We start from the raw sequence: 13,029 nt of genomic DNA, 5'->3' as shown, positions 1-13,029 counted from the left end.
AGGACATTATACAATTGGAAATGGCACATAATATTAACATAAAAATGAGAAACGCTCTAGGGTTTCTCTTTCAGTACATACAATAGGCAAAAGTAAACTCCTGGGATCTTTTCCTCTTTGTATTTGAGACTTTTTAAAATTTTATCTGTTTAGTTAATGTATCAAATAAGTCCCAAAATATCCATAAAGAGCATTTTAAGACAACAAGGGCACGTAAAAATAGTTTTTCATGTATTTCTTTTTGTGCTTCTGCTTTTTGTAACTCTTCTGCCTCCATGTCTCTTCTCGGGAACATTAGGCTAGTTCTGGTTTAGACAACTGTGCACTGAAAACTGGTCTCCATTACCCACCGTTTCTTAATTATACCATCCTCCCAAGGCCCGTTAGTTGAGGCAAAATTACAGCCTAAAGGGGTTGTTACATTAGGTGTTGCTCAGAAACCTGCAGAGGGATTGATTACAGCTCATTAATCACAACACAAAATGCCTGCTGCGCTTTATGGTCTTGTTAGAAAGAGAGGGAGAAATGCTGCAGTGAATGAAATGATGAACATAAACGTATTGTTCATCATGAAATTCGTGACTTTTTGCAGCGCCTTGGGAGATTGACTGTGTGTATCGATATTAACTTTTAAAAATCAAAGCAAAGGCATTCTTTGTTTGTAAAATGAAATAAAAAAATGATCCCAGACAACCAAATAAAAGCATCTGTGAAAATAAATTGATTTTTTCAAACATTTTTTCCTACTAAAACAACATAGCACAAACAACATAAAACCACTACCAGACGAATAACTGATTGACATGGAACATTATGCTATGTTACTAACCAAACAGTGGAAAACTTATCTGCATTATCTTCTGATAGAAAAAAGAAAATGCTTCTTGAAATGATCTCAGTGTCTGTCAGCATGCAGGTAACAATTCTTCATTTACAAATCTACTTTAGTATTATTGTGTGAACCTTTCTGCAATGAGCAAACTGTTCCTAAACCACCCACAACTACCCATTGCTGTGAACAACTGACTTAAAGTGTCTCCAAGCAACTTGGAAAGATACATGCTAACACAAGCTAACAACTGCATAACATATTTGAAAGATGTGCAAAGTTTTGTTTCCAATAACCAGCAGGTGGCGACTCTGCAAGAAGTTCAGTTGAACTCAGTAAACACTTGACACGTGAACAAGTGAAGTCACAAGTCTTTTTGAAAAAAAATGTCCCTATTTTTTGTAAATATGAGCCTGACTAGAGTTAAAGAAGAAGAAAGATAAAACAAGACTGATATGTCGCTACTGTACATGCAGCGTTTCTCATTTTCTCAGTCAGATCCAGGCCTGGCTCATCACATCTGGTTTGGAAACACTAAGAAAGCAACAGTGAAAGTGCTTAATTGGATGCATCCCAAAACAAAAGCCCTCTATTAATCTTCTTTGGTGCTGGTCATTCTTTACAAACAGTCTACTGGGAACAAGATATCTTCAGACCCAGAGATACCAAAGCTTCGTACATGCCATTACCAAACATGCAGTCAGACGTGGTTTTTCAGCATCTTTTAGGATTACTGCACCATATATGTGCTGAAATCTGTTTCTTTAGTAGCTTAGTTTCTTTACTATCATTGCAATCTAGGAATCTGCTTACAGTTGTGTATTCTTGTGATTATTATTTAGAACTTATTAAGGCTATATGTTGAGGCTAAGTCGTAGATTTCCCACTGCAGCATAACTCGGGCTTTAGAGAGCAGCTGTTTAGTGACTTAGAAACAACAGGAAGTCTAGTTTGAGTAGAAGGGCTGACTGAAAAACAAGACAAAGGAACACTAAGTGCCTGGCTGGTGAACAAAATGGAACATTTCGCTGGATTCAAACATCCCTCTGGAGATGATGTAGGCTAAAAAGATAGCTTGAAGACATTGAATATTGGACTTCATTTTGCCAGGTGGCTGGAGACGTGCATGCAAGTGAGTCATGATGTTGTTCCTTGATGTGTAAACAAGAAGCCCTAGACAGTTATTGGATTATTCTTCGTACTTTTATATGTGTATTTTTTGTTTTTGTAAAGATACTTGCATCATCTTGTGGGTGCAGTGCACATATTATTTTTATACAGCATCATATTGTGTTTTATATTGTCATGTCTAAAAAATAGTGGTAGACTTAGTATTAAAAAATATTAAGAAAATAACCATCTGCTTCAGTTTGCTTTCACTCTCTAAACAGGATGAACCCAGTGACCCTGCCTCAGACATTTTAATTCTCCCTTGCAGATTTACACACACACACACACACACACACACACACACACACACACACACACACACACACACACACACACACACACACACACACACACACACACACACACAGATCACAACATGCACACTTACTACAGCATGTATGCCCATCCTACACACTCCAACTGTTCGGTCTGAAGCTTGATCTCTTAGTCTGTCAGGTTTTCGGTTACTGAGCAACACTCATCCTCCAGTCATCAGTCAGCTGTCAAAGAGTCTCTTCATATTGACATTTCTTGACAGAGACTAAATGGTCTCACAGTGCATACACACTGGAGTCAGAAATTAACTTCTGCTCTACTGTCAAATATTCATAAAAATGAGCAGCAGTGGTTCCAAAGCACCTCTAATTAGATCTCTGTGTGCATTCTCTGCATTTGACTATGTCGACATTTTATTCGCTGGCTTAAAAGGATTCATGGTGAATATGAATGAGCTTCATTGTGGTCCAACATGACTGATGCTGAAACTGGAGAATTCTGTCTGTTGCTTTTATGGGTGAGAAAAAAAATGAGTAGAAACTAAGAGCTCGAAGGAGCAGGAAATTATGGCAGCACCCTGGCTATATTTCTTACTGCTTGGAGTTTTTAGTGCTGTGCTACAACTACTGCGTCAAAACAACAAAATGGCTGGAGGTCTAGGACCAGTTATGCTGTAGTGAACAAGGAGGCAGCTGAAAAAGCTTCCTTTTCTTCTGTTTTTATAATGAAGGAAACTGAGTGAGCCACAAAAGATGTTTTGTTTATTTTCTCTGAACAGGAGTGATGAGCCAAGAGCATTGGCTTATTAGCCTGTGTAACAATCTTTACCTACCAATCCACAGCATGTAGTAGAAACTAGAGTAAGCCAGTGGTGTGGACTTTGGTGGATGGTGTAAAGCCACGAGCACGGATGAATTCTGTTAAAAAAAGAATCAGGTCGAGATAGTGCCTCAAGTTTTCTTTTCTCACATGTAGCACACTGCAGGAAGTAATCCACTTCAAAGGCGTCACTTTCTGGAAATAATTTAGGTGGTTTAGGCGATGCCTGACAAAGCGGGCCACACAAGACAACCATGCAGCGACTGCACTGAGCTATCTGTGCAGAACTTTCAAAGACAACCTTTACTATTGAACAATGTGATGTTAGACCTTTTCCTGAGCAGTTCTTGGCCATTTTTCATAGCTAAAAAAAAATGCATTTCACTAATAACTGTTGTAAAATGTATAATTAAAGATGTGTTATTAATAATAATTGTAATAATTCAGGTCATTAAGGTTGTTTTTTGACTTTTGTTGTTCTATTTATGGAACATGGACACGATAAAACGCTGTATTGTTAGTCACATGAATGCATAATGCTCCCTTTGCTCCTTCTCAACCATCTAGAAAAATACACAAGGGTTTTAAAGATTTTTTGCTCAAAACAGCCTGTTGTGCATTTTAGTGCACTCTTTTTCTTAAAGCCTTTTGGGAACATAATGACCTGATTATCTTCTGTTTGGCGCATTCTGTTTTGCCTCTCTGAAGGCTTCAAGGACAGCCTGCAGCCTGTTGTCTAACATGGGAGATTGAGAGTGCAGAATTTCATTGTGTCCCCATAACCGGAGGAAAGACTAGATGTAAAAGGGGTTTTAAATAAGAACGTACTCAAACTAAGCACAGTTGCTTTGTATCGTACCTGAGCATGATTGTCCCTGCTCTCCACTCCACTGCTGGCCTGCACTCACACTGTACTTAATGATCCGGGCCAAGTATGCTTCAGCTTGTCTTAGCATCTCAAATCCTCGCTCCACCTCAGGTTTTCTCTCACTCTTTCATGAAAGGGCACTTTAGAAAACCATTCTTATGGAGAACAAAAAGGATTTGATGCATTTTGTTGTTTAATTAGGGCAGCTTCTGGAAACAGTGTCTTCTGTATGCTCACATAACTTATATTTACTTAACACAATGATTTTCATGGAGGCAGCTGTCATTGGAGGAAGCATTGGAGTTCCCTGGTTAGTGCTCATAATACATGTGCAACATGTCAGAAGAACCTGAAACATGCCTGCGTCCATCATGGTAGGATGCCATCCTCAATAGCACTCGCTGATGACACCAGTCAAATGAGGAGTTTCAGACTTTATTTCTATCTGACCCCCAGTTTCAGACTTGGCTGTAGTTTAACTAGTTGAGTTGTATCATTTGGCTCCATAGACAGAGGTATCAGGTATCATCTGCATAGCAATGAAAAAATATACTCTCTTTTGATAATATTGCCCAACCCAAATAGCAAATAATATAAATAGTACTGGTTCAAGCACAGAATCCCAAAAGGCTCTGTGACTAACATTCACGTGTGAAGAATACTCTGTTTAAATGCACAAATTAAGGTCTAGCTGGCGGATACAATTCAAACCACTGCACCATATTTCCTTTAATAGCAACAGCACATTCTAGTCTCTGTTGAAATGTTACTCAGCATTATCAAGTGTTAGAGACTAATTTTATGCTTTTTAAGTTGGTGGTGTTTTTGTTAATTCTGGTGACAGAACCGCCCTGTTACCCCTGCTGCCTTTATTTTACTGATAAGATACATATACATTTTTTTATGGTAAAAGTATCTCCATGAAGTGGAAGTAAGTGAGTAAAATTGTGGCTGTTCAGCCCAGAAAGCTCACATCCTTCAGATTCATGGAGATACACACAGAGGTGATATTTCTTTGTCGGTTCCTTACTTCAAGCCACTCCTCTGACGATGTTCCCCATTATTTTTGGAATTTGAAAATTAAATGTTAATTTCAGTTACTTCTTCCCCTGCAGCATGCCATCACTCTTTCTGTCAGCCTTATTCTGTTTATGAACTACACTTAGATTTGAATCTAAAGTCAAACCTCACGAGCCTTTCTTTCACAGCTGGCTAAGATCCTGGGAGACAGGTGAAATCTGTCAACCACTCAAAGGGCCTCACCTGAAAGACTGTGATTTCTGAACTGTAACAAAAAATAAATGTGGCTCATTCAAGGCCATGTGGCAAACACAATTTCCCTTTACTTCTGGAAATGTCAAGGGCTTAACTCCTAATAATTTAAACTGCACATCGCAGAATCTCTCCTCCTATCAGTCTGTGTGTGTGTGTGTGTGTGTGTGTGTGTGTGTGTGTGTGTGTGTGTGTGTGTGTGCGTGTGCGTGTGTGTGTTTGTGTTTGTGTGTGTTTCTGCCCCCTCTAGTTGCTTGGACACCAGAACACAAAGGCTGGCCAGTGTTTCACGCAGAGAGCCAACCCACTACTTTACCAAAAGAAATGTGTTTGTGTATGTGTGTAATCTCTGGGTGTATAGTTGTTTCATTTTGAGTATTTGTGTTGTATATACATGTCTTGTTAAACTTCTGTTGTTCTGCTTTCATACATCTTGTTGTGTGAATTTCTTAAACTTTGGTCATGTGTGTGCGCGTGTCAGAGAAGGAGAGAGCACCAGCTTTGTGAGGAGACGCTTAGCAACATTTAAACCAGCATACGGACCGTGGGTGTGGGACAGAGAGGGAGTGAGTACCAGGGCCAGACTGGTCCTGGTAGGAGGTGTGTGGAGGGTTGCGACTTGGGTCTGATTTGGAACATTATTTCGATCTGATAGCTTATTAGCCAAAACATGTCTCAGGTCGGCTCTGCTGCTGCATGTTGATGTGACTCACAAATGAATAAATATGACCGCAATCATGCAACAGGTGGATGTCATGAGTTTACGCCCACTTACAATCTCTAAATATCTTCTCCCTGTGGCTGGAAGGCAACACTGAAATACCTTAAAGACGAAATATTTTGTGCTATCTTTTTAAATTTTCTATTATTATAAACCATCTATAACAGAAATAGGGAGGGAAAAAGCCCCAAAGATATCATTTTCCATTCCTTCTACCATTCCCTAGATTTATGATACCATTAAGAATTTTCAGATATTTCACTACTTTGAGTTTTTTCTCCACTTTGTGTTACTGTCAGACATAAAGAGGAATAAAGATGTCCTCATTTTTCAAAACACTACTCCCTCCTGGTTGTTTGGGAAGATCCCAGCACCTTTGGTGCTAATAACCATACCACATTCAGAGTCACTTAAATCACTTTTCTTCCCCATTCTGGTGCTCAGTTTGAACCATTTCTACATGCCTGATTACACTGAGATGCTACCACATGATTGGCTGATTCAGTATTTTTGTTAATAAGCAGCTGGCCAGGCTTAACGTTTTACTGAGGTGCATCCATCCCAACAGGAACTTATGATGCAGACATAACTTGGGATAATAGATCTTCACAAAACAACTTTCCACTCATCAGTCTCTTGGACAGTGAACCCATTTAATTTTTTTTCACAGACTGTTTTATTGCTTAATTCCTGTTATATTGCACAATTATCCTATAGCAACATAATCCTCAGACAGCATTAAAGATGTGCACTTGTAGACCTTGATATACAGACATGCAAAGCACTCTTACAGATTTTAATTCATTTCTTGTATTCGTTCCTTATTTGCTTCCAAGATCATTTAAGGTCACCAGACAACTCACACAGTTTTTATTTTTGATCCTTTCTTTCTGTCTTTGGCTGTAGGAGCAGTCCTACGTTTATAATATTAAATTCCTCATATTAGTATAGGAGTAGAGTTTGCTCTCCTTGTGCCTGTAATGTGTAGCTTTAAATGTATATTTGTGATTTCTCACCTGGTGCCAACGCGTTACGTTGTATATTTACTATTATAACACGAATTCCTACAATCAAAGTTTGTCAAACCTGACTGTTTTCTAATAACCCTGAGTTAAAGTTTGCAGTAGACTGAGCTTCATTTGGCAGTACCTTGCACTGCTGTTCATTTCCACAGTGTTCATCGTGACATATTTTGACAGAAAAAACATAAAACAAAATCAGCATTTCCCACTCAGAGGTTTTGACATGTGTCGAGTGTGAGGATATGGTATTCTGCACAAAAACATTACCTGCATCTGAAATAACCTGCTGTGGTGGACATATGGCATCACAATAGTGCATCTGAAATGTGCTTAAGTTGACACACTGTGATACTGCCATACAATAAGAAAAAGCCATCGTTGCTTTATGCTTTATTAAGTTTTCACATTCTGCCTTTATTAAACTTTTGGCATTTTTTCTTTCACCTTGTGCATTTAAAATTCTGACGCAATCATGCATGATTAACAACAGTGCTGTTTCTGCCCTCTTAATTCATCTCTACTTGACTAATTTTCTTTAAATTTTCTTAAAATATCAATTCACACATCATCATTTTCTGACTCTGATCTTCATATAAATCTATGCTTAATGGAGATGTTTTACAAACATAGGGTCTACTGAGTTCGGCTTCCATCATATCCTTTTATTGCATTTCTAATTGAGCCTGCTTTTTGGGCTCCTTCCTATGATTTATGTTACTTGACTGACTGTACACAGCATTACTTTGTCACATTCAAGTGTTGCACTTATTCTTCTTCTTATAAAGTCCTCAGTTTATTTCTTTAAATTTTCCTTTTACAGTCGGGTGACGAGATCACAACAAACTAAATGAAGACTGGATGATGTGTTTCAGGGAGCTGTTACTTATGCCTAAGTGAGGTTTGATTTCCTTGGACAGTGGCTGCCTTTTAAATCACTTTCAGTCCAGCTGTTAAACCTAAAAATTTACAGAGGAATATTTTTTGGTTCGTTAAGCCACTTAACACTGACCTATGAATCATTCAAGCACAAAAAAAATGCACATAACACATGCTTCAGACACTTTACTTTACTAGCAGCGTGCCGCAAAAACATATGATTCATTTATTATTTGTAGATTCTTCTGAATATGCAAAAAAACACAAAAGATGAGGATAATGATAAATACTATTTTTGCACCAACAAGGTGATTCCCAGAGAGCTATTATCTGAAAACTTGGCATATCTCAGCACGCTGTGTAGTATATACTTAAACTTGAGTGGAAACTCGATAAGTGGAGGACATAAATAGCATTAGCTCACGTAAAAGGCTATCAACAGCAGATGAATAGTGTCTGAAAGTCATGTCCAACAAAGACCTAACACAGGTGGTTAACTTACAGAAGTGCAGTGTGGCTGCACACTAGGTGGCCCTTAGACAGTGATTTGGGCATCTGACTTGGATGCTGTTATGGATGACTATGCCTCAGATGAGTTTGTGCATATTTATTCCATTGTGGTAACTCTTTACATACATTAAATTCTCCCCTGTTATTAGCCCCAATAGCTAATTTTCCTGCTTTCTATATGAGTCAGTGTCCTTATTCTCCTCCATGTGTCATTCATTTCCTCCTCTTTTTGTTACTTACCTTTTTTTCCATCCTTTGATCTCTCACCTAAAATTACCCATCACACCTTTTCACCTCCCTTGTTTCTTCCATTTTCTCTCCTTGTGATCAAGCCTTTAGATCTCATTAGCACCCCAACTCGGATGTGTCATACTTTTCACCCCTTGCCACGGTGGAGGAGGTGACGCACAATATGGAGTTGAAAGTACAAGTACAGCAAAGTCTGTGCTGAAACGATGAAAGTCTTAAATGGGGACATCGTTACAGCATTTTTTAAATCTGAAAGAGGGAAAATGACTCTTGGTTCTTTGTTTCACAAACAGAGACATATCGGTACAAGAAAATAATTAACTGAAGCTGATGGATTTACTTTAGCTCTGCATGAGCCACATTTGCAGTGATCCTTCTTCATCTCACAAAACAAGCTGTTTGAGTCAGCCTGCCAGTCGCCTTAGCAACAGCACATGCAGAGTTTAATGACCTCGGCACAAACCGTGTGATTGCTTGTTATTACTCGTCCTGTTTGAGACAATCTAAAGAGGGCTGAGAGGGAGAAGATGGACGTAACAAGCCAAAAAAGAGATGAGGGTTATTGGGGCAACCGCCAGAGGAGGGAGCTGTCCTCAGATGTGCAACAGTTAGCAGACACAGTTAGGGCTGAATGAAGGAGGCAGCAGGGGCTAATGGTCTTAGTCACACACCTGTTAATATTTAACAGGAAGCTCTCAGTGACTGCGAGAGTCTCGTTCCTGTTACAGTGCTTGTTCTCCCTGATGATAGATCAGGAAGCCGAATAGGAAGAGGAGACGCTCACTCTGCTTGTGTCTCTGCGTCTGTCGTCGTCTTCTCACATGAATCTTTAGGAAATATAAAATCCTGCAGCTATCTTCCATCAATAATAATGTAACCCAAGCTCATCAACAGACCTTTATGTGCTTCCTGATGAGCATGAAGAGGAAGAATGTACTATTAATAGTAACAGTAATAATATAGTATTATATAGGGTATAGTAATAACTCAGTCTTAGAACAAAGTATTTAGATGAAGACATCAGGCAACATCTCTTGAAGTTAAGGTTGGGTGATTAATTAAGGTTAATCCTGACATGTTTTTAACCTAACTAGTATTCGACCGATCCACTTCAGACTAGGCAGCTGTATTGTTAGGACCTAAAGTGAGTGCAGTGTCACATGTGAAAAGCAGTCTCACATTAAGAGTGTAAGCAATCAATGTGCAGATGATGATGGCATCATCATTAAATCCTCGCATGCTCTGACATCATCTCTCACCAGTGATCTCACAGAGATGCCAGTGACCAACAGCTGCATATGGCCACACCAGCAGGCGCTGCACTAGTATTACATAACACCTGTTCTAGTTCGTGTGTAGAATATTCCAGTCAGGTGGTATTACTGCGCATTTTACTGATTATTTACTCTGCTGTCGCGCTACAAATTGGACACGTCTCCCTTTAGCTAAAGTCTGGCATTTTACCGTCCTCGTGGGAACGTTAAAGGATTTTTAATGACTGTGTTGCTTTGTTACTGTGGATCTCTTGTAAGCAGTAATAGACTGCTCATTATGTATTTGGCAGGCGAGGTACCACAGCCAACGAATTTGAAACTGTGGCTTTTACATTTTTGTTAAATTCAACAAAAACACTGGTTAATTGAAAGCAATACTGAAGAGCAGAAAGTCTTGAGTCACCCCTCATGTAGTTATGTTTTGCTTCCATTGAGCCAAACTTTGAAGGTCTATCAAAGTTATTCTCTGGACTTTGACTGCTTTTTCAATCATTTGCAGTTCTGAACCTGACCTCACCTATCTCAAAGGTGTACCTCAAGGTTGTGTCTAACCAAACCAAACTAAGAGAAAAGGCTGAGCTATGCTAAATGACACAATAACTGGACTGAAAATCAGTGACAACAGGTCAGATGGAGGTTTGATAATGATTTGGGGCTGCATTTCAGCCAGCGGTGCTGGGTCTTGTTAAATTGATGGAATTTTAAATGGAAAAAGTACTGTCAGATTATAATCAACCATGCAATACTTTCTGGAAAGCATCTGAATGGCAACAGCCTTGTTTTTTTTCAGCATGATAATGATCTCAAACACACTGCCAATGCAGTAAAAGCAGACCTGCATAGAAAAAAACACCACCAGTCATGATTGGCCTCCCCAGAGCCCGGACCTCAACATTACTTAAGGAGTGTGGGATCATTTCAAGGCAGCCGACATCTAAAGAAGAGCTTTGAATGTCCTTGAAGAAGCCCGGAGAACTATTCCTGAAGACTACTTAAAGAAATTAGAATAAGGCTGCCTAAGAGACAGAAGGCTGTGTTGAAAAATAAAGGTGGTCATGCTGAATATTGATTTTCAAGCTCATTCAAACTGTACATGTATTTTGCATGCATACTACTTCTATGTTTGTTCAATGTTTCAATAAATCGCTGCACCTGTTCACATTTTCCTCACAAAATATAAAGAAATGAGGGGTGGATCATGACTTTTTACACAGAAATGTACTTACAGATAATGTTAATATCTTCTATGTTAATGTTTTAACATCAATACCTAAGTGTAGTCAGCCTTTTAACAACATTTAAAAATGTCCCTACACCACTCCTTACTTTATAAACTGAAAATCGGGTGTTTCACACACCAATAGATATGAAGTCAAATATATTTACATCTGAAAACTCATTGTGATGATGCCCTAGCTGTGCCAGCACCCCTACGGCGGCCCTCACTGGCATCTAAATAGACACATGCTGCCTGACCCACCATGCTGGCAGAATGAGAAGGGCGATCATATTACAAACTGTTATTAATAGCCACCCTCTCCCCTTTCTCATTGTAAACTAATAGCTGACATGCTCTCACACTGTATCTGAGTCTCTCTGTGCCACTCCTCTATTAAATCTAATTTCTCTGCTCCAATTCAAATATAGCTGACGCACAGGCCAGAGGAGTGTGCTCAGAGCACGCTCATGCGTCAGCCAGTCACTGTAGCTATAATATATCATCTCCGTCTTCAGTCAAACATAAACTGTCATGAATTGTGATGTTTTATTGATGAGAGTTCAGGACTTTTTGCACATGAGCAATCCTGTTACAGTGGGGCAAAAAAGTATTTAGTCAGCCACCGATTGTGCAAGTTCCCCCACTTAAAATGATGACAGAGGTCAGTAATTTGCACCAGAGGTACACTTCAACTGTGAGAGACAGAATGTGAAAAAAAAATCCATGAATTCACATGGTAGGATTTGTAAAGAATTTATTCGTAAATCAGGGTGGAATATAAGTATTTGGTCACCTCAAACAAGGAAAATCTCTGGCTCTCACAGACCTGTAACGTCTTTTGTAAGAAGCTTTTCTGTCCCCCACTCGTTACCTGTATGAATGGCACCTGTTTGAACTCATCATCTGTATAAAAGACACCTGTCCACAGCCTCAAACAGTCAGACTCCAAACTCCTCCATGGCCAAGACCAAAGAGCTTTCGAAGGACACCAGGAAAAGTATTGTAGACCTGCACCAGACTGGGAAGAGTGAATCTACAATAGGCAAGCAGCTTGGTGTGAAAAAATCAACTGTGGGAGCAATCATCAGAAAATGGAAGACATACAAGACCACTGATAATCTCCCTCGATCTGGGGCTCCACGCAAGATCTCATCCCGTGGGGTCAAAATGATCATGAGAACGGTGAGCAAAGATCCCAGAACCACACGGGGGGACCTGGTGAATGACCTGCAGAGAGCTGGGACCAAAGTAACAAAGGTCACCATCAGTAACACACTACAACGGCAGGGAATCAAATCCCGCAGTGCCAGACGTGTTCCGCTGCTGAAGCCAGTGCATGTCCAGGCCCGTCTGAAGTTTGCCAGAGAGCACATGGATGATACAGCAGAGGATTGGGAGAATGTCATGTGGTCAGATGAAACCAAAGTAAAACTTTTTGGTATAAACTCAACTCGTCGTGTTTGGAGGAAGAAGAATACTGAGTTGCATCCCAAGAACACCATACCTACTGTGAAGCATGGGGGTGGAAACATCATGCTATGGGTCTGTTTTTCTGCCAAGGGGACAGGACGACTGATCCGTGTTAAGGACAGAATGAATGGGGCCATGTATCGTGAGATTTTGAGCCAAAACCTCCTTCCATCAGTGAGAACTTTGAAGATGAAACGAGGCTGGGTCTTCCAACATGACAATGATCCAAAACACACCGCCCGGGCAACAAAGGAGTGGCTCCGTAAGAAGCATTTGAAAGTCCTGGAGTGGCCTAGCCAGTCTCCAGACCTCAACCCCATAGAAAATCTGTGGCGGGAGTTGAAAGTCCGTGTTGCTCGGTGACAGCCCCAAAACATCACTGCTCTCGAGAAGATCTGCATGGAGGAATGGGCCAAAATACCAGCTACTGTGTGTGCAAACCTGGTAAAGACCT

This window comes from Rhamphochromis sp. 'chilingali' (genome assembly GCF_963969265.1).
Source record: "Rhamphochromis sp. 'chilingali' genome assembly, chromosome: 1".
Taxonomy (NCBI): Eukaryota; Metazoa; Chordata; class Actinopteri; order Cichliformes; family Cichlidae; genus Rhamphochromis; species Rhamphochromis sp. 'chilingali'.
Note: the sequence above shows the minus strand (reverse complement) of the source record.